Genomic DNA, 22,037 nt, shown 5'->3' with positions numbered 1-22,037 from the left:
AACCTACAGCAGGACCTGAGTGATAGGAGCAAGCTTAAGCCATGCTGGTTTCTTTAGTGGCACTATATCACAGAGTTCACACTGACATAGAATTAAAGATTTGGGCAGACCACATAGTTTAAACTGGATGCATCAGGCAGAAAATTGAGCTTATACTGTTTTTGTAAGTTCACTAAATTGAGAAAGTTTAAAAAATTCTAAGTAATTCCCTAGAAACTGGTTTGTAACCCAGCATATATGGACTTCTGGTTTCTTGAGAGTTCTCAGGGACCTCTTGTGTAGCTATGGCACAGTTGGAGTTGTTTAAGCCTTTGTTTCCTTCTCACTCATTAAAATCTCTTCAGATAGTTTTACTCAAGCCCACACCTTTAGTTACTATCTATACCATAATGTCTTCCATTTGCTAGCCCAGACATCTCCTCTGAGCTCCAGATTTATAAAGAGATTTATAAGACATTCAAGGGCATGCAACATGGACAGTCACAAAGACCTGTGCTTAGAAGGGCCATCTTTTGATTTAATGCTCTCCTGCAACCATGTTAAAATTATTATTAATAAATGCTACACATATTTGTTTTGCAATGAGTCCTGAAAATCACATAGCCAGTCCTGCTCATAGCCTACACTCCATCTCCACAAGAAAAACATAAATACACCTTAAAGTCAACATCTCTCAAGCTGAAGTACCGATTGTCCCCTCAAAACTGATCAGTGTTCTCTGATACAATGATGGCAGCACCATCATCTTGAACCTCCAGAAACCTAGGAGTAGTCCTTCATCCTTCCCTCTACTTTACCGCCCATGTCATAAAGGCCTGTTGACTTTCTAAATCTTTTTTTAATCTATCCCCTTCTCTCCATTGTCATTGCCCCCCCCCATTCCGCATGATCATCCTTTCTCAGCTAGATTATTACAAAAGCTGCATAGCTGGTCTGCCTTCATCTACCCAGATCCTTTACAATCCTTTCTCCATGCGTTACCAAGAATAGTTATTTTAATATAGATCTTGCCATGTCAAATATACACACTATCAACTACCCGCACAAACTCACAACTGCTTAAAACCATTTAATGCTTTCCTATTACTCCTAGATTAACCTGGGTCCTGGGGTTTGGTCCCTTGCTACTCATATTTTTAATATGTTTACTTTATTATTGTTCTTTCTCTCCCCACAACCCCACTCCCATCTTAAATTTCATGATTATAGGAACTGTATGTAGTTTTACATATCACTCTACACCAGGACAAGCATGACAGAAAGTAAGCATTCACTGAGAATCTGACCAATAAATGCATTAACCCAAAAAATGCAAGAAAGACAGAAAAGAAAGAAGAAAAGAAGGAAGAAAGAAGCAAGGAAGAGAGAGAGAGAGAAGCTGTTAGTGACAGATAGATTAAGGCTTGTTTTAAATCTTTATCCTGATTCACCAAATGATCTGGGTTTGTTTCTAAAATAGAATTTGTTTCTTCCTGACCAGGTGGTGGTGCAGTGGATAGAGCATCAACCTAGGATGCTGAGGCCCCAGATTCGAAACCCTAAGGTCACCAGCTTGAGCACAGACTCATCCAGCTTGAGTGCAGGCTCATCAGTTTGAGCCCAAAGGTCACTGGCTTGAGTCCAAGGTTGCTGGCTTGAAGAAAGGATCACTGACTCAGCTGGAGACCCCAGTCAAGGCACATGTGAGAAACAATCAATGAACAACTAAAGTGCTGCAACTGTGAGTTGAAGTTGATGCTTCTCATTTTTCTCCCTCCCTGTCTGTTTCTTGTCTCTTTCTGTCTTGCTACAAGAAAAAGAAAAACAAACAAACAAAACAAAAACTTATAACTAAGCAGATATAAACCTACCAGTACAGGTTCTTTTCTATAAGAAAACACAGAAATATCCTGATAAGTTCTATATCAGGGATAAAAAAAAAAGTGACTTTGAGTAGTCTTTAATGGTGAAAATACTGTCAACTAAGTAAGAGTCCATACCGTGGTGGCACACTCAAATTTCTCCATCAACCCATCAGGTAATACGTTGATTGAGAACACCTAGAAGTCAGAGACCAGGTGTGGTGAGGACCGCCACTGGTTAGCTAGCATGTGCCCACGTAAAGGAGGCCATCACTACTCTGCATGGCCAACAGCTCAGCTCAATGGGAAGACAAGTCCAGTAGCACCAGGTGTTAACTACCTTGTCTAGAGAGGATAAAACTCTAAATTGTAAATATAAAACTTCTCTATTTTAAAACAATAGGCAACCCACACAAAAACACTGCTGGTTTGTAGGATCTAATGATAGTGGTTACAAATGGATTCAAAGTCATCAGAACCTCTGTATTGATGGTAGATGGTCCTCCTTCTTTCTTGGGAGATTAAATTATAGGAAGAGTCATTTGGATTTGTAGTTTGCACTTATAATCAAGAATTATCAAGCAGGAGAGAAATGTTCTTCTATTACATATTCATTGAGAACCTGCTATCTGGAATCATGAAGTTCAATTTGAAAAATCTAGTACACAGAGGCCAAAATTATGAAAGAGTGATTTAAGAAAATAAACTTTACTGAGACTAGGAGGGACCTCTAAATGCTTACTGAGATGGCTGAACTATTGAACACTAAAAATGAAAGTGAGGGTGAGTAAAGCATGCCACGGCTGTGCCGCACCATCTTGAAGTTGAACCCATGAGAGGAAAGATATCATTGGACAGGGATAAGCTAGTTCATTAATGCCAACCAAGGTGATTGGCATCTTCCCTGTGCCCTAAATCTGTGTCGGGCTCAGCTTGGGAACAGGACTCCCTGATCTGCCTCTAATGTGGCAAGTTGGCCACAGCTTTTAGTACCCAGATATTCCTCTCCAGCTACTTCACAGTGCCCAGCAGGGGTGAGGGTAGCTGTACACTGGTCTGTCTATGACAGACATTTAGTATCAATCTATATCTTGAAGATTTTAACCCTACTTATATAAGAGGAACCCCTAAAAGAGGTGAAAATTAAATCCTAGTGTGAATGTTTTGGATCATAGATAGGCCAGGAAAAACTGATGGACACAACCAGACTGAGCCTGGTAATGCCTTCAGATGAAACTCATTCACCTCAGAGAAGGAAAAGAAAGGGATATTGAACCATGAAAGGATCTAGTGGAATTAGACAATACTCAGGTAAACAACTGTATGAGTGAGGCAACTTCTGACAGTGATAAGTGCCATGAAGTAAGCAACACAGAGTGATGTGACAGAGAATGACTTGCAAGAATAGTTTGATTATTTTTTTTTTAGTTTATTCTTTTTTTTAGAGAGAGAGAGAAGAGGGGAGGAGAGGAAGCATCAATTCCCATATGTGTCTTGACCAGACAAGCCCAGGGTTTTGAATCGGCAACCTCAGCATTCCAGGTTGAGGCTTTATCCACTGTGCCACCACAGGTCAGGCTTAAAAGAATAGTTTAGATTGGGTTTTGAGGAGAGATGTCCATGAGCCAATGACACAAAGGACCCAGCCATGCAAAGATCTGGGGGAAGTCTATTCCAGGGAAGGAAAAGAAAGTGTAGAGACTGAAGTGCAAAGGGGCATGCTAGAGTCAGATCAGGGAATGTCCTGTAGGTCAGAGGAAGGGGTTTAAATTTTGTAGATAAAGAGATATATCTGATCTATCTCTTTTTCCTTTAACCAGCACACTACCTGCCCCTCAATATTTACACTTATGAGATTCATTTGATCACCCCAAAGGCTTCTTGCTATCCCCTCTCCAAGCCCACACCTGAATCATGTGCTCAGGAAAAAGGAAACAAGGCTTCCCAACATAGATTCCTATGCATATATGCACAGTGAATTTCTGCTCAAAGGATGACTGTATACAGGGCAGCAGACTAATAGCAAGAATAGTCTCTGCTTTCCCCTTATCTGCCTCGAAGCAAAACATAAATCTCCCTTTATGAGGGTGCCCCCCTCTCCTGCACCAGGAACAGAAGAGAGACTACCACTAGAGACAGAGAGGCAGCCTGGAGATGAGTGTGCTTGAGCAAACTTTACTAACCCCTCATCTCTTGTTAGTTCCCCATGTACTTCCCAGTCACTCTCCCACAATTTACATTCCTTTGAAGCCCAAATCCCCTCTCCTTTATTGAAATGGATATAAGCCCCTGAGTGTAACTACTTCTTTGATTTTCACTTTTTTTTCTATGAGTTCCTGGGCACATAAGTGTTAATAATAATTGTGTGCCTTTTCTCTTGTTAATTTGTCTCTTTCTTTTTTTACTGTAATGTGCAGGCCCCAGTCGCTGAACCTGAGGGTAAGGAAGAGTTGTTCCTCCCCAACAACAGCTTCAGCATTCTCCTCCTATATATCTGAAAAACTTTCCTTCTTAGTTCATTTTTTTTTTTTTTTGCTTAGAATTGGAAGTGGTAACTTATTGCATAAATGTTTTGTTGGGACTGACCAGGCAGTGGCACAGTGGATAGAGCATCAGACTGGAATGCAGAGGACCCGGGTTCAAAACCCTGAGGTTGCCGCCTTGAGCACGGGCTCATCCAGCTTGAGCATGGGGTTGCTGGCTTGAGCATGGGATCATAGACGTGACCCCATGGTTGCTGGCTTGAGCCCAAAGGTCACTGGCTTGAACAAGGGGTCACCTGCTCTGTTGTGGCCCCCCAGTCAAGGCACATATGAGAAGGCAATCAATGAACAACTAAGGAGCTGCAACAAAGAATTGATGCTTCTCATCTCTCTCCCTTCCTATCTATTCCTCTCTCTGACTTTCTCTCTGTTTCTGTCAAAAAAAAAAAAGGTTTTTCGGAGTTTTTAAAATTTTACCACAATATATATAATTACCAAGTATTTGCTAATTTGTAGAACATTAAATAGATGTAAGTCTTATTAAGTCAGTATTTTAGTGGCTGGCTTCTTACATGGACATGCCAACTCTGGACATAAGGATCTTGACTGTAAAAGTTCAGCAGTGTTCAGCCAGCCTACAGACATACCTACTGAGAATGCTTAAACACATATCCTAGAGTGATAACTATATATATACTCTTACAGTAATTTGTGTAAATATTATCAATGGTGTAAATAATTGCATATAATTTTAAATAATATCTTAGACTCCTGGAGCTCATTTATGGAGCCAAGTTAAGAAACCATGCTAGGTAGTAAAATTTAATATCTTTCAGGCTTTTAACAAGTGAAATGACCTGATATATATATTTTTTGGTAAAAAGTAACTCTGGTAGTTATTTAGATAATGAAGTTTTGGAAGACAAGTAGTTTAGTTAGAAGAATAATGCATGGTCCAATGACAGGTAGAAATACAAGGTGAGCAATGAGGAAAGCTTGAACTAAATGAACAGTAACTAGAGACCTGGTATAAGGAATTTCTAAAAGATGTACTTCACGTAAAAGGAAAAGAATAGTAACTCACAATGAAGGTATGATTATTATCATTACCAAATATAATGCAAGGAAGTGTAGGAGAAAAATAGATACATTGAACCATGATTGTTAAATAAATTGAAGCAGTTATTTAAAATCTTCCATAAATAAGGATGAGGCTCAGGTCTTATTACTGCAGAGTTCTACAAAACTGTCCCTTTCTGTCAAGGTCTAATCAAAAGACAGAAATCACTCTAATAAATTCAACAGGAAAATTTTAATTGAAAGAATTATTAACTTTAAAGAGTGGGGAGCAAGAAGGCAGGGGTGCGAGATGGGGAGAGGTACAGAGCTGAGCTGAAAACTGGGAGCTAGTGAGACAGGCAAACCTAGGGTTTCCATTTGGTGACCTCAGAATTCCAGGTCGATAATTTATCCACTGTGCCACCAAAGCTCAAAACCTATTAAAAGTTCGTTTTTAGTGAAAAAACATTGAGCTTGGAGCCAAGACCCACCTCCTTATCAATTTGATATTATGCAAGTCATCTTACCTCTCTGGATCTCAGTTGCCTCATCTGTAAAAAGGAGATAACACTTTATAACCTATAAGAAGTTGATATACTGTTTCATCACACTTGCACCCTGGGAGATTCCAAGATGGCAGCAGAGTAGGCATACATACAAACTGCCTCCTCCCAGGAACAAACTGGATTACAAATTAATTCAAGAACAATCATTGTGAAAAACCGACTTTGGACTGAAAGAACAGGACTTGAAAAGCAAGGAGCACAGAAGAAACCACACCAAGACTAGTAGGAAGTACAGGGACATGGCGGGGGCTCCCTCGCTCCCAGGAGTGAGGGGCAGCTGAAGGTCCAGATGGATTCTCACTGCAGGGAAAGAGACCCTGAGAGGCAGGGATTCTCAGCCTCAGGACTGGAGTCCCAGCCTAGAGACCAAGAAACTAGAAGAGACAACCTGACAGTATTGAGTGGGGAAAAGATAATGATTTCTGTCTACAGGAAATAGCCTGTGAAAAAGTTGATGCTGCCTTAAAGGGTCAACACAGAAAATCTTGCTCACAGCAACTTACCTGGGGTTTCAGGGATGAGGAGAGCTAAGAGGACTGGTCTTGCATGAGGAGAGTGGGGGAATCTAGGCACAGGGACACAAATGGTGATGGGGAGAATACCCATGCTGAGTCATTCTCCAATACTGAGGTGGCCATATGCAGGGGGAGGGGCACTCCCTCCGTTCAGCATGAGCCTAGGGTAAGGCCAATTGACCCACCTACAGAAACCTCTCCAGCTCCAATTAGCATGAAAGGCCATCCGGAAAGGAGGAAATAAAGGGGAGGGTCAGTGACTCAGCTTTCCGGGGAGATCTGAGCTACACCTCCCCTTCTGATATGGAGAATGCTCCCGGCCCTTGGAGAGTAACTGGGCAGCCACACCTTCTGGTTCTCAGAGGTCACACCCATCGCATTCATCTGGACTTATCATACAAGAAAAAAAAGGCTTCTACAGAGTTTCAACTGGGGCCAAAGAGCAAGATACACCCACTAACCCCAGCCTAATCACAGAAGTTTGCTGTTAGGCTCAGAAAAAAAAAAAAGCAGAGAAATTAAGACTTTCATGCAGCTCACCTTGTTAGGGAGATTTAAAATGCAAGCAAGCTGCAGGGGCTGAGAGATAAAGCCCTGGAAGAGGGCCTGCATTCCCTGTACCAAGCTCAGCTGCCCTAACCCAACAAGCTTTCAAAAGGCACACAGAAAAAAATGGGAAGACAGAGAAATGCAATCCAAATGAATCAAGAAATCCCCAGAAAAAGAACTAAATGAGATGGAAGTAACCAAATTACCAGATGCAGAGTTTAAAATAATGATTGCTTAAAGGTCTTAGAGCTACAATGGATGGACATAATGAGCAACTAAATAAATAAATAGCAAGCATCAAAAAGAACATTGAAATCATAAAGAAGAATCAATCAAAAATGACAATTACAATATCAGAAGTGAAGACTACACTAGAAGGAATCAACAGCAGGCTGGATGAAGCAGAGGATTTAATCAGCTATTTAGAGGACAAGATAAATGAAAACACAGAAACAGAGCAGCAAAAGAGGCTCAAAAAGTCTGAAGAAACTATAAGAGAACTCTGATAATATGAAGAGAAATAACATCTGCATCATAGAAGTTCCTAAAAGAGAAGAGAAAGAACAAGGGATACAGAACATGTTTGAAGAAATCATAGCTAAAAACTTTCTTAAATTGATGAAGGAAAAAGTCACACAACTTCAAGAAGAACAGAGAGTCCCAGTAAAGAGGAACCCAATAAGGGCTACATCAAGACACATCATAATTAAAATACCAAAGTTAAGAGATAAAAAAAATATATACTAAAAGCTGCAAGAGAAAAGAAGTCAATTACTTATAGAGTGGCCCCCATAAGGATGATGTCTGACTTTTCAGCAGAAACACTTGAGGCCAGAAGGGAATGGCAAGAAATATTCAACGTAATAAAAAAAAAAAGAGCCTACAACCAAGTCTTCTTTATCCAGCAAGATTATCATTTAAAATTGAAGAATAAATAAAAAGCTTCCCAGACCAAAAAAAAAAAAAAAAAAAAAAGCTCAAGGAATTCATTACAAGCAAACCAGTCTGGCAAGAAATGTTAAGGGACCTGCTGTAAAAAGAGCAAAGGAAAAAAGAAATAGAGAAAGAGAAAAAGAGAGGATTATATATTTAAAGAATAAAATGGCAATAAACAACCATATATCAATAATAACCTTAAATGTAAATGGATTAAATGCTCCAATCAAAAGACATAGGGTAGCTGCATGAATAAGAAAACATGACCCATACATATGCTGTCTACAAGAGACTGACCTCAGAACAACAGATACACATAGACTGAGAGTAAAGGGATGAAAAAAAATATTTCACGCAAATGGAAATGAAAAAAAAAAAAGCTGGGGTAGTAATACTCTTTGACAAAATAAACTTTAAAACAATGGCTATTGTAAAAGATAAAGAAGGTCATTACACAATGACAAAAGAATCATTACAACAGGAAGATATAACTATTATAAATATATATGCACCTAATATAAGAGGAACTAAATATGTAAAACAGATTTTGATGGACAAAAAGAACAAGATCAACAGCAATACTATAATAATAGGGGATTTTAATACCCCATTAACATCAATGGATAGAACCTCCAGACAGAAAATTAACAAAGAAACAGCGGCCTTAAATGACACACTAGATCAACTGGATTTAATAGATATCTTCAGAACCTTTCACCCCAAAGCAGCACAATATACATTCTTTTCAAGTGCTCACAGTATATTCTCTAGGATAGACCACATGTTAGGACACAAAACAAGTCTCAATAAATTTAAGAAGATTGAAATCACATCAAGCATCTTCTCTGATCACAATGGCATAAAACTAGAAATTAACTATAATAGAAAAACTGAAAAACATTCAAACACTTGGAGGCTAAATAGCATGCAATTAAATAATGAATAGCTTAACAATGAGATCAAAGGAGAACTCAAAAACTTCCTTGAAAAAAATGAACATGAACATACAACAACTCAAAATTTATGGGACACAGCTAAAGCACTCCTGAGAGGAAAGTTCATAGCATTATATGAATACCTTAAGAAGCAAGAAAAAGCTCAAATAAACACTTAACACTGCAACTAAAAGAACTAGAAAAAGAACAGCAAATAAAACCCAGAGGAAGTAGAAGGAAAAAAATAATAACGACCAGAGGAGAAATAAATAACATAGAGGCAAAAAAAAAAAAAAAAAAAAAAAGCAATACAGAGGATCAATTAAACCAAGAGCTGGTTCTTTGAAAAGGTAAACACTGATAAACCTTTAACCAGATTCACCAAGAAAAAAAGAGAGAGGACTCAAATAAATAAAATTTAAAATGAGAGTGGAGAAGTAACAACTTAAACAGCAGAAATTCAAAGGATTGTAGGAAAATACAAGAAGAACTGTGTGCCTAAAAAATGGACAACCTAGATAAAATGGATACATTTCTTGAAACATATAATCATTCAAATATCAATCTGGAAAAGTCAGAAAACCTAAACAGACTGATTAAAACAAATAAAATTGAAACAGTTATCAAAAACTCCCAACAAACAAAAGTCCTGGGCCCGATGGCTTCACAGGTGAATTTTACCGAACATTCAAAGAACTAACTCTTATCCTTCTCAAGCTATTTCAAAAAATTCAAGAGGAGGAAAATCCTCCAAACTCCTTTTATGAGGTGAACATAATTCTCATTCCAAAACTAGGCAAAGACACTACAAAGAAAGAAAACTATAGACCAATATCCCTGATGAATTTAGATGCTAAAATTCTCAACAAAATATTAGCAAATCAGATTCAGTAATACATGAAAAAAAAAAATCAGACATCCAAAACCCTGGGCTTGCCCGGTCAAGGCACATATGGGAGTTGAAGCTTCCTGCTCCTCCCCATTCTCTCTCTCTCTCTCTCTCTCTCCTCTAAAATGAATAAATAAATAAAGTAATTAATAAATAAATAAATAAATAATAAAATTTAAAAAAAAATCAGACATCATGATCAAGTAGGATTTATTCTGAGGAGGTAAGACTGGTACAATATTTGCAAATCAATCAACATGATACATCACATAAACAAAAGGAAGGATTAAAACCACATGATAATATCAATAGATGCAGAAAAAGCATTTGATAACATCCAGCACATAAATCTTGATAAAATTTATGATCAAAACTCTCAGCAAAGTGGAAATACAGGAAACATACCTCAACATAATAAAGGCCATCTATGACAAACCCACAGCCAACATCATACTCAATGGGAAAAAATTAAAAGCAATCCCCTGAAGAACAGAAACAAGGCTGGGGTGCCCCCTTTCACCACTCTTGTTCGACATAGTCTGGAAGTCCTAGCCACAGCAATCAGACAAGAAGACGAAATAAATGGTATCCAAATTGATAAAGAAGAAGTAAAACTTTTATTATTTGCTGATGACTTGACACTGTACATAGAAAACCCTAAAGTCTTAGTCAAAAAACTACTGAAACTAATAAATGAATTCAGCAAGTTAGCAGGATATAAAATTAATACTAAAAAATTATTTGGCATTTATACACACCAACAATGAATTATCTGAAAGAAAAATTAAGGAAACAATCCCCTTCACTATTGCAACCAAAAAAATAAAGTACCTAGGAGTAAATTTAACTAAGGAGGTTAAAGACTTGTACTCAGAAAATTATAAAACATTAATAATAGAAATCAAGGAAGATACAAACAAGTGGAAGCATATACCATGTTCATGGACAGGAAGAATAATCATTAAAATGTCCATATTATCCAAAGCAATTTATAAATTCAATGCAATTCCTATTAAAATACCAATTTCTTACTTCAAAGATATAGAACAAATATTCCAAAAATTTATATAGAACCAAAAAAGAACACAAATAGTCTCAGAAATCTTGAAAAAGAAAAATAAAGCAGGGGGTGTCACACTTCCTAATATCAAGTTATACTACAAGGCCATTGTACTCAAAACAACTTGGTACTGGCATAAGAACAGGCATACAGATCAATGGAGCAGAACAGAGGATCCAGAAATAAACCCACACCTTTATGGACAATTAATATATGACAAAGGAGGTAAGATCATACAATAGAGTAAAGACAGTTTCTTTAACAAATGGTGCTGAGAAAATTGGAAAAATACATGCAAAAAAATAAAACTAAACCACCGACTTACACCATTCACAAAAATAAACTCAAAACGGATAAAAGATTTGAATGTAAGTCGTGAAAGCATGATCATCTAGGAAATAAACATAGTAAGCTCTTTGACATCTCTTGCAGCAATATATTTGCTGATTTATCTCCATAGACAAGTAAAATAAAGGACAGGATCAACAGTTGGGACTATATCAAACTAAAAAGCTTTTGCACAGCAGAGGACACCATAAACAAAATAAAAAGACAACCCACACAATGGGAGAACATACTCGCCAATATGTCTGATAAGGGGTTAATAACCAAAATTTATGAAGAACTTGTAAAACTCAACACCAGGAAAGTAAACAATCCAATCAAAAATTGGGTAAAAGTAATGAATAGACACTTCTCCAAAGAGGACATACAGATGGTTATTAGGCATATGAAAAAATGTTCAACATCACTAATCATTAGAGAAATATAAATTAAACCATAATGAGATACCACCTCACACTGTCAGAATGGTGCTCATTAACAAAACAACACAGAATAAGTGCTGGTGAGGGTGTGAAGAAAAGGGAATTTTCCTGCCCTGCTAGTGGGACTGCAGACTGGTGCAGTCACTATGGAAAACAGTATGGAGATTCCTCAAAAAATTAAACATGGAACTGCCTTTTGACCCAGTTATCCCACTTTTAGGAATATATCCTACAAATACCAACTCACTGATTCAAAAGAAATGCACCCCCATGTTTATTGCAGCATTGTTTACAATAGCCAAGATCTGGAAACAGCCCAAATATCCATCAGTAGACAAGTGGATTAGAATGCAGTGGTACATATATACAATGGAATACTATGCGGCTGTGAAAAAGAAGGAAATTTTTCCCTTTGTGACAATTTGGATGGACCTGGACTCTATTATGCTAAGCAAAATAAGCCTGGCAGAGAAAGAAAAATATCATATGACCTCACTCACATGAGGAATTCAATGAACAATGTGAACTGAGGAACAGAAGAGAAGCAGAGAAGGGGTAAAAGAGTCTAGAGGGAAAGTGGTCAAAGGGAAAGGGGATGAGAGGAGGGGATCAAAGACAGGAATGGCATTAGTGAAAGTATATACACATAACACAGAGAGATAGTAGGCAAGATAGTAAATCATGGAGGGTAGAGGAGAAAGGAGGTAGGGGAGGGTCAAAAGGATATCAAGGAGAACACGGGGTGGGGGTTGATGAGGGAGGGAGATATATTTGGGGGAACACTTTTAACTATGTAAACAGAACAAATTAAAATCAATTAAAAAAAGAGTGGGAACTACAAAAAAAGTATTCTAAAGAATACAGGAAATGCAAAAACAGAAAGCCTAACTACTCCTAGGGTTGAAAGTAAACAAGGAAGGAACTAAGAACCCTACTATCCATTCTTATGCCTGCTTTCTAAGCTCCTATAGATAGAAACTGGCACAATCTTGTAACTCCCTTTAGTATGTATGTATTTTCTCTTCCTAAAAGTGGACCTTATACTTCTCTATCTGGGCTACCCTGGACATTAACTCCCATCAGAGGCCTTAAGTCAATGACAGGTGTTGTGGGAGTTTCCTGTGGACAGGTAACTATCCTAGATACTGTCATTGAAGGTTATTCATGCACAGAAGTAATTGTTTGCTCAAAGCGAGGTGAAGGGGCCCTTCCATGAGGAAAGAAGTTTCAAGATAAGATGGAGATCCAAAATTCTCACTTTTCTCATTATCTGCCCACCAGTTTCCTTAGCACCAGGGACTTACCTTCACAGCTTTGCTAATCTGCAGACCTTACCATGGGGATCTGGGCCTGAGGCTCAGCAGCGTCTGCCCTGTGACTAGATAAGAGAAGGTCTTTCTTTATGGCCAACATGAAGGCTTTCTGATACTTATGACATTAATTGGAAATCCAACGCCTTTATTTTTATTTAATTTAATTTTTATTTATTTAATTTTTGTGCTTTTATTATTATTATAAGCTCTCCAGCAGACACATAAATGACCAGCCTAACTCAATATCTTTGTAATAAACACTGTCAATTAAAAAGAAAAAGAAAAATCAAAACACTGTCACCATAGAGACTAAATCCCAGAGCCAGTCCCCCAACACCTTCCTCTTTGGCATTGTATTGTGTGCCATCATCAGTGAGAGTTTAAATAATTGTGAAGCTGCTGTGTGCCACAGAATAAATGTGCCACATTTCCTCCATTAAGTAGCTTGTGTGTGTGTGTTCATTCAACCGTGAACAGCTGAAACTCAGAGCCCTATTTTGAAGTTTTATTTCACAGTCCCAGTCCAGTTCTAGAACCATTATCTCTCAATCAAGGTCCTGACAGAAAGATGATGCACAAAAAAAAGTTTAAAGAGAACTTAAGGGGGAAAGTATGCACAGAGGTGTAGACATGGTGACAAGCACAAACAAAAGGCACCTCTGGACTTGCAACAATGGGAGACCTCTACTGCCCTGAGGAACTTGGTTATCAGAGAGCCAGGAAAGCTAGGGCCACACAGTAAGGGATTCCTAGCAAAATGTGTAGTTTGAAAGGAAGATAGCAACTGCAAAGCCTGGAGAGAATAGGAAAAATAAACACCCCAATCACTCACTCATTCCTGTTTTTTTCTAATTTCCAATCCTTGCCTCCTATTCCCAAACTCAAGTACAAGTCATGGAGCAGAGTAGCCTTGGTGAATCTCTAATAGTCTTCCTGGACATATAAGGGGCAGAGGAAAACAAAAGATTTAAAGGGGCAAATGAATAGGAAATTATAGCAGCTCGCTTATTCGCTTTATAAGAGGGCATAACCTTGAAAATAAAACTTGACAAGGACATTTCAATAAAGAAAAATTACAGCCTAACCAGGTGGTGGCACAGTGGATAGAGCATCAGACTGGGACGTGGAGGACCCAGGTTCAAAATCCCAAGGTCGCTGGCTTGAATGCAGGCTCACCATCTTGAGTGCTGGGGTTGCTGGCTTGATCATGAGATCATAGACATGACCCCATGGTCGCTGGCTTGAGCCCAAGATCACTGGCTTGAAGCCCAAGATCACTGGCTTGAGCAAAGGGTCACTTGCTCTGCTGTAGCCCCTTGGTCAAGGCACAAATGAGAAAGCAGTCAATGAACAACTAAGATGCCACAACAAAGAATTGATGCTTCTCATCTCTCTCCCTTCCTGTCTGTCTGTCCCTATCTGTCCCTCTCTCTGTCTCTCTGTCACAAAAAAGAGAGAAATTACAGATCAGCCACACTCATAAACATTGATAGAAAAACCTTAAATGAATTATTAAAAAACTGAACCCTGTAAAATATAAAAAGGTAATAAAACACAAATAAGTCAAATCTATTTCAAGAACACAAAATTCTTTTAACATCTGAAAATAAATCAATCTAATTCACCACATTAACAGAATAAATTTTTAAAAATCATCTCAGTTGATGCAGAAAAGACTTAAAATTCAACATACATTCAAAAAATCTTTTTAATGCTTATTTCTGAACTAGAAATCAAAAATTATTTCTTTAAACTGTTAAAGTATATCTATAAGAAATCAATACCAAATATAATTAATGATAATGTGTTTAAAACTTTCTCTTGGAGATTAAAAAAAAAATACAACTAAGTTCCCAATTAGTAAAGTAAGGCAATAAAAAAAATATGTTACAAGAGTTATTTGTACATCTTATGATTATATATGTAAAGTAATACAAAAGAATATAAAATTAAAATGCTAAAATTAATAAATTTATTTAACAGGGTTTTTGGAAAATCAATTGCCTTTATACATACCAGTTGTGAAACAGTAATAATATGAATTTCTTTTCATATTATTTTATTCATATAATAATATAAATAATTATAAATAGCAATATGAAATTATGCTATTTATAATTATTTGATATTACAAAATATCAAATTTCTAAAAATAAAGCTAATAAAACTTGTGAGGTGCTTTATATAAAATATTATGGAGAGAAATTAAAGACCAAAACAAGTAGGAGAGAATATTTCATAGATTGAAATATTCCATATTGTAAGGATATCAGTTCTCTCCAAATTGATGTAGTTTCTGTGTAATACCAATCAAAATTCCAAACTGTTGGTATAAAGTAACAAGTTTATTCTAAAATATATATGGAAACATAAAGAAGTAAGAATAGCAAAGGTACTAGGAAGAAGGAGAAGGAGGAGGCAGTAATGGTAGTGTGTTTGTAGTGGTGGTGATGGTGGTGGTAAAAGCTTAAGCTGTCATATATTGGGTCTTGCAATAAACATATGATAATTAAGAAATTATATTTGCAAGAAGAGACAAGTGGTCCAATGGAACAGTATAGCAAGCCCAGAAACAGACTACACACATATAGATATGTACATTTGACCTAAGAAAAAGAAAGGGAAAAAATAATCTCTTTAAGTAGTGCTGAAACAATTGGATTACCATATGCAAAAAATGAAACTTGAATCTGACTTTAAGCCATACACAGGTGGCTAGCTGATTTGAGTGGCCTGCTGGGCTTCTCAGCTAAGACTGGATACTCTAGGATAATGTAAGATGGGAGGCCTCTCCTATGAATGCTCTTCTCAGCTTGACACAGTCTCTCATCTCCCATAATTCAGACCAGCCTTGTTCACATGGCAGCAGACTTCCAACAGAGCATTGACTCTCAACTGAGACAATTTTGCTCCATTCCCCTGGGACATTTGGCAATGTCTGCAGACTTCTTTTGATTGTCACAATTGAAAAGGTAAGGAGATGGAATGGAGTGTGGTGATCTGTGGAGAGACTTACTAGTTTGCATCTAGTGATGGAGGCCAGTGATGCTGGCAAACATCCTAAAATGCACAGAATAACCCCCAACAAGAAATTATCTGGTCTAAAATTATCTGATCTCCAATCCTGGCCTCCCATACCCAAACCCAAATAGTAGTCAATAGTGCTGAAGTTGAAAAACACTTCAATAGAGTGAAGGCAGCTGCAAGGTCTCTTAAAGTCTGTGCTTGGAAACAGTTCAATATTATTTTCACTGCATTCTGGTAGTCAAAGTATCACAATGCCAGTTTTGATACAAGGAGTTGGGAAATAGAGTTCACCTTTTGATGGGAGGAGCTACAAGAATTTATAGACATTTCTTATCTACCATAAAAGCCAATAGTTTGAGGATGAGGTAAGGGGTTGAAGTACTAGGTGACTGTTAATGCCTTATAATAAAATGCAGAAGACTGAGGCCCTGGCCGGTTGGCTCAGCGGTAGAACATCGGCCTGGCGTGCGGGGGACTCGGGTTTGATTCCTGGCCAGGGCACATAGGAGAAGCGCCCATTTGCTTCTCCACCACCCCCCCTCCTTCCTCTCTGTCTCTCTCTTCCCCTCCCGCAGCCAAGGGTCCATTGGAGCAAAGATGGCCCGGGTGCTGGGGATGGCTCCTTGGCCTCTGCCCCAGGTGCTAGAATGGCTCTGGTCGCGTCAGAGCGACACCCCGGAGGGGCAGAACGTCGCCCCTGGTGGGCGTGCCGGGTGGATCCTGGTTGGGCGCATGCGGGATTCTGTCTGTCTCTCCCCGTTTCCAGCTTCAGAAAAATACAAAAAAAAAAAAAATGCAGAAGACTGAGACATAAATAGGCGAGGTTAGGCAGAAGGATTCAGGGTGGTTTCTGAGATTTCAGAAAAGAAGCATTAAGAAGACAGAGAGGCAATAGATTAAAATTAATATGGTAAAGGGGCTGTGAAAAATTCAAAGCTGACATGTTGATTTTGATGTATTCCCCAGGACATGTAAGGAGGAGAATTGAATCATTTTGGTCAAGTTTCATGAAAGCAGGATGACAAGAAGTCTTGGAAGTTCATATAAAATAAAACTTAAAATTGTTTCTTACTGCCAGTTTCACCATAATGTCAAACTTTTAAAAAATCCAAGTTAAACTTTAAAAAAAGAAAAAACAGAAAAATAATCAAGGTCTAAGACCACTTGATGAGTTAACAGTAGGGCAATTTCATCACAGAGCAAACTAGTAAATTTTAAAACCCTCTTTAGATACATATAGCAGTTACTGGCTGCTCTTCCCTCTTTCCCTGAACAAACTCCAAAAACTGTTCGGCCTACCTGACTTTTTCCTTTTATTCTTCCACTAGTCTTCCTCCCTGCCCCCTCTGCGGTTCTTATTTTTCTTGTTAAGTCCATATCCTAGCAATTTACTCATTTGCTTTTCACATTCACCACTACACTCAATAAAACCAAAAAATCCTCCCCAGTTCCCATTTTCTTAGAAAGTGAATGAAGTGGAGGTTAGCCTCTGGACAACTGCAGGGAAAAAAATGATTCTGTGATATTGTCTTGCCTGCAACTTGTCAATCCATCAGTTTACAGGGATAAAAATGAGTCTTAGCTTCCATTTCCAGGAATAAATGAGCAGAAAGACTTCATACCCAAGGTATGACCAGGCCTTTCCTCAAACTTCAGGTTGTCTCACTTGAAGTCTAAGTTATGGGAACACACAGGCAGAGCATATCAATAAGATATGATCCTTCACAGAGAAATAGCATTCATCTTGTTTTACAATGTTTGAAGCATATCAGCACCGAGTATTTCATTTCCATAGGTTCAATAATCGGACTCTGTCATGCTTTTCCCAAACTACTATCACTAATACCATTGACTTGGTGGCTTAAACAGCACATTTATTTTCTCAAAGTTCTGGAGGCTGGAAGTCTAAGATCAGTGCCAGGATGATCGGGTTCTGGTAAGAACCCCATTCTGGATTACAGATGGTCACTTCATCGATGTGTGCCCACATGGCCTTTCCTTGGTGTATGCATGCATAGAGAAAGCTCTGGGTGTCTCTTCCACTTCTTATATGTGAGAGGATCACATCAATCTCATCACAGGAGTCTCACCCACATAATCTCATGTAAACCTAATTACCTCTCAAAGACTCTGCCTCCAAATGCCACCACATTGGGAATTATGGCTTCAACACCTGAATTTGGAAGGAACACAAGCATTCAGTCCATGATGAGCCCAAAGATCTTAAGATTAGAGAGAAAAAATCTTTATTGGGAAGGTGTGAAAACCACTATGTTCACATATAATCTCTTCCTGGAGTTGAATTAAAGTAATTCTTACCTTCATAATCACTACAACTTACTCTACATCCGAACCTGCAATAAAATCTATATTTATTTCTGATTTTAAAATATTGACTTCTCTCAAAGCCTCCAGCCCTGCCTTTATTACTTTCCCTAGAAGCAAATACACTCTGCTTTTTAAATATTTATTAATTCCTGTAATTAAAAAATCCCTTTCCTTTCCTGTCCCTTTTTATAGCAATATCTTCCCTTTTCACACATCAATTTTTCTTCTTTCTGAAGTGCAGAGGTGGAGGAACAAAAATGAAGTTGAATAACACTGTGAATGTAAACACATCTGTTGCCATGGGAGCAGCTGCTGCTGAGCGATAGAACCACTGTGGCTGCAACACTTGCAGGAGACCAATTACCAAAACCTGGAAACTCTGATTCAGTAAACAGGGACAACAGAGAGCATAGTTAGAGAAAATTGCTTATTTTATTGAGAAAGAGGCAAGCCAGGAAACTTTGAGAACTATAGGAGGCAAAGATGATGTTCATGAGCATGCCATTGCCTAATGAAGTGGCCGTTTTCAAAGGGGCCCAGGAAAAATACAATTTACAGCTACCATGACTGCATCATGGGAGTCTCATATCATCTCCTATAGTTACTGGTGGTTTCTCTTAGGCCTGGTGAAGAGGCAGTGTGAATATGGTGCCTCTCTGCAATTTAGCAAACTGTTGCCAAGTTGTTGCCTACTGGGTACCATAAAATTGTGAGCAATGGAAAGTAAATCAAGTAGGATGTGGCCATTCACTCAACTTTTTTTTTTTTTTAGACAATTAAATTTAACAGGGTAATATTGGTCAATCAGAATACATAGATTTAGAGAAAACATCTCACATCCTTTGGACAGTTGATTATGCTGTATACTCATCACCCAAAGTCAAATCATCTTCTGTCACCCTATATTTTGTGTCTCTTTAAGCCCCTCCAATTCCCCCATTCCACTCCCTCTCCACGCTTCCCTTCCTCCCAGTAACCACTGCACCCTTGTCTATGTCCATGAGTCTCAATTTTGTGTCCCACCTATGTATGGAATCATACAGTTCTTAGCTTTTTCTGATTTACTTATTTCACTCAGTATAATGTTATAAGGTCCATCTATGTTGTCATAACATAGTATATATGTGCCACATCTTCTTTATCCAATCATCTATTGAAGGACATTTTGGCTATTTCCATGTCTTGGCCACCATGAACAATGCTGCGATGAACATGGGGCTGCATGTGTCTTTACGTACCCATGTTTTCAAGTTTTGTGGGTATATACCCAGTAGAGGGATTGCTGGGTCATATGGTAGTTCTATTCTTAATTTTTTGAGAAACCACCATATTTCTTCCATAATGGTTGTACTAATTTACATTCCCACCAACAGTGGATGAGGGTTCCTTTTTCTCCACAACCTCTAAAGCACTTGTTATTACCTGTTTTGTTGATAATAGCTAATCTAACAGGTGTGAGATAGTATCTAATTGTAGTTTGATTTGCATTTCTCAAATAGTTAGTGATGATGAGCATTTTTTTCATATATCTCTTGGCCATTTGTATTTCTTCCTGGGAGAAGTGTCTGTTCATGTTCTCTTCCTATTTTTTTATTGGATTGTTTGTTTGTTTCTTGCTGAGTGTTGTGAGTTCTTTATATATTTTGGATATTAGCCCCTTATCTGAGCTGTTATTTGAAAATATTATCTCCCATTTAGTTGGTTGCCTATTTGTTTTGTTGACAGTTTTTTTTGCTGTGCAGAAGCTTCTTAGTCTGATGTAGTCCCATTCATTTATCTTTGCCTTTACTTCCCTTGCCTTGGGAGTCAAATTCATAAAATGTTCTTTATGGCCAAGGTTCATTAGTTTAGTACCTATGTTTCTTCTATGTAATTTATTGTTTCAGATCTTATGTTTAGTTTTTTTATCCATTTTAAATTAATTTTTGTGCAAGGAGATAAACTTTAGTCAAGTTTCATTCTTTTACATGTGGCTTTCCAATTTTCCCAGCACCATTTATTGAAGAGGCTTTCTTTTCTCCATTGTGTGTTTTTGGCTCCTTTATCAAAGATGATTTGACCATATATATGTGGTTTTATTCCTGGGCTGTCTATTCTGTTCCATTGGTCTGTGTGTCTATTTTTCTGCCAGTACCATGCTGTTTTGATTATCATAGCTTTGTAGTATAGTTTGAAGCCAGGTATTGTAATGCCTCCAGCTTAATTTTTTTTCTTAGGATTACTTTGAGGTTGTTTTAGGGTTACATATAAACCTGATTATTTTTGTTCCATTTATTTAAAAAATGTTGCCCTGGCCAGTTGGCTCAGTGGTAGAGCAGCCTGGCGTGCAGAAGTCCTGGGTTCGATTCCCGGCCAGGGCACACAGGAGAAGTGCCCATCTACTTCTCCACCCCTCCCCCTTTCCTTCCTCTTTGTCTCTCTTCCCCTCCTGCAGTGAGGCTCCATTGGAGCAAAGATGGGCCGGGCGCTGGGGATGGCTCCTTGGCCTCTGCCCAGGTGCTAGAGTGGCTCTGGTCGTGACAGAGCGACGCCCCGGAGGAGCAGAGCATTGCCCCCTGGTGGGCGTGCTGGGTGGATCCCGGTCGGGCGCATGCGGGAGTCTGTCTGACTGTCTATCCCCGTTTCCAGCTTCAGAAAAATACAAAAAAAAAAAATGTCATTGGAATTTTGATGGGAATTGCATTAAATTTGTATATTGCTTTGGGTAGTATAGCCATTTTAACTATATTTATTCTTCCTATCCATGGACAAGAAATATTTTTCCATTTCATTGTGTCTTTTTCAATTTCCTTTAATAATGCTTTGTAGTTTTCAGTATATAGGTTCTTTACATTCTTTGTTATGTTTATTCCTAGGTATTTTGTTGTTGTTGTTGCTATTGTAAAAGGGATTTTTTTTTTAGTTTTTTTTCTGAGGTTTTATTGTTGGCATATAAGAAAACAATAGACTTCTGTATATTAATTTTATATCTTGAGACCTTAGTGTATTAGTTTATTGTTTCTAATAGCTTTTCTCTGGAATCTTTGGGGTTTTCTATATACAGGATCATGTCATCTGCAAAAAATGAAACCTTTACTTCTTCTTTTCCAATATGAATGCCTTCTATTTCTTTCTCTTGTCTGATTGCTCTGGCTAGAACTTCCAGTGCTGTGTTGAATAGGAGTGGAGAGAGTGGGCAGCCTTGTCTTGTTCCTGATTTTTTTTTTTTTCTTTTTCTGAAGCTGGAAACGGGGAGAGACAGTCAGATAGACTCTCACATGTGCCCGACCGGGATCCACCCGCATGCCCACCAGGGGCGACGCTCTGCCCACCAGGGGGCGATGCTCTGCCCCTCCGGGGCGTCGCTCTGCTGCGACCAGAGCCACTCTAGCGCCTGGGGCAGAGGTCAAGAAGCCATCCCCAGCGCCCGGGCCATCTCCGCTCCAATGGAGCCTTGGCTGCGGGAGGGGAAGAGAGAGACAGAGAGGAAGGAGGGGGTGGGGGTGGAGAAGCAAATGGGCGCTTCTCCTGTGTGCCCTGGCTGGGAATCGAACCCAGGTCCCCCACACGCCAGGCCGACACTCTACTGCTGAGCCAACTGGCCAGGGCCTTGTTCCTGATTTTAGAGGGAAAGTTTTCAGTTTTTTTACCATTTAGTATGATGTTAGCTGATCGCTTGTCATAAATAACCTTTATTATGCTGAGGTATTTTCTTTCTATATCCATTTTCAACTTTTTTTTAAAAAAAAGTCATCATTTAATGTTCAGTGTCAAGGAAAGAAAGCTACAG

This window comes from Saccopteryx bilineata, chromosome 2 (genome assembly GCF_036850765.1).
Source record: "Saccopteryx bilineata isolate mSacBil1 chromosome 2, mSacBil1_pri_phased_curated, whole genome shotgun sequence".
Lineage (NCBI taxonomy): Eukaryota > Metazoa > Chordata > Mammalia > Chiroptera > Emballonuridae > Saccopteryx > Saccopteryx bilineata.
This window is presented reverse-complemented; position numbering follows the sequence as displayed.